This window comes from Cyprinus carpio, unplaced genomic scaffold (assembly GCF_018340385.1).
Source record: "Cyprinus carpio isolate SPL01 unplaced genomic scaffold, ASM1834038v1 S000006753, whole genome shotgun sequence".
Classification (NCBI taxonomy): Eukaryota; Metazoa; Chordata; class Actinopteri; order Cypriniformes; family Cyprinidae; genus Cyprinus; species Cyprinus carpio.
In genome coordinates, this window is record NW_024879352.1 from 336,580 (window position 1) to 338,523 (window position 1,944).

Genomic DNA, 1,944 nt, shown 5'->3' on the forward strand with positions numbered 1-1,944 from the left:
ACTTTACCTCAACAAATGGCTTTATTTAAAAAAAAAATAATAATAATAAATAAATAAAAAAAGTTAAATGTTGGTGCAGACACAATGGATGGCTGGAGCCTAGAGATCTAAGAAGGTGAAGTTTTATTGTTTTTGCTGGTGTTGCCTACAGGGTGATTTAATCGAGTGGGGATTTTGGAAATTCATTGGAAAGATTTTGTGCACAAGTGTTTTTGTTTCGTGGAAATTTCATGTGCAAGTGGCATTGTGGCAGATATATTTAGTGGGTTAGTAACGTGCCTAGGGTCTTTTTAATGAATAAGGTAGAATTGTGCGAGGGGTATTTAGTGTCATAGTACCAAGTGCTATTAGACTCACTCAACCAATAGATGACACTAACATTCTCTTAGCAGCTGCAGACACTTCAGCGAAAGCATCTAGAGAGGGAGCATTCACAGAGGTACGTGGGCCGTTGATGAAGTTTGTATGTGTGTGGGGGGAGGACAGGGCACTGCCGATTTGTGACGGTGGGGTTTTTCTGCAATCGTCGTTGGTACACGGGGAGGGTTCATGAGGATAGTGTATAGTGCAGATGTCTCTAACTTCGCCAGTTCCAGCTGGGCCAACAGCGAGCACCCCTGCGCTTTCATTCATATTTAATGAAATATTCGAAGTTCAATAGAAGTTAAGCTTTAGTGACAGCATTTGTGGTGTAATGTTGATTACCACACAAAAACAAAAAAACAAAAAAAAATAAAAAAAAAAAAAAAAATATATAGATACTATAGATATATTTATATATCTATATATATAACTATATTTCAAGTACATAGTTAAGTATCCACGTGTCCCTCCTTTTTCTTTAAAAAAAAAAAGAAGCAAAACAACTGGGTTATGGTGAGTTATTTTCTTGTAAAAGAGGCAAAATCCCTAAAATTTAATATTACTGTTTTCTAGTTATAAGCCACAAGATGATAAAAAAAAAAAATGTGGAGCTCTGGAAAAAAAATCACTTTGTAACCGTTTTTGTGAAAATATACTTAAACTTGGACAATGAAACAGACACCATAAAACCCTAAAACAACGGTATAAAATGATGATTACACGATGACAGCTCAAATAATACAAATATTCTCTCAGGCCTGTCATCACAGTATAATATGTGTTATAGTAATATATACAAAATTTAACGGGGTAGACAAATAAAACTGCAGGCCACCCTTATGATAAACAGAATGTGATGTCCATGGTTTTGTTGGAGGCTAATATAGTTATTTATAGTTATAGTGATTAGAGTGAAGGGCCCTTTTAACAAAATAATTAATGTGGTGTTACGGGTAATATTAAATGATTAATTATTATAAGGTAATTTTTAGTATCAAGAAATAATAAATCATTAATTATAATAAATAAAAAATAACTATGTTGATTTTATTATATATTAAAGTAGTCAAATTTTGCTTTTAAATCTCAAAAATTGGCCCACTCACTTCCATGTAAGGCCTCACCGAAACCTCTTTTTGTTTTCTCTAAAGAAAAACTAGAGACAAGGATTTTGTTTCTGTGGAGTAAAAAAATAAAAATAAAAAAGCTGTAATTCAGCTACCTGTTTCAAAGTTTTTTTTTGTTTTAAGTCTTAAAAGATGAAAAATAATAACACTCGCCGGCCAGTTTAATCTCTATGGTTACTGTTTAAATGCTGTGCAGTGCTCTGTACGTGGTGGGTGGGACAAACCCTGTGGTCTGTTCACATGGGCAATCTCTACTCTCTATCCAGTCTTCCATTTTAACTACGCCAGCATTCATTCACTCTGCGCTGCATCACCCGACCACTTTCTCTCAGCCGAGATCTAATCTTTTCTGTCGTATTTGTCCTCATCCAGTCCAGAAGATGGATGGAAAGAGGCTCAAAAGGACAACAATAGTTAAGCGAGCGCAAGGTGAGCTCTTTGCAGCTGTGCTAAG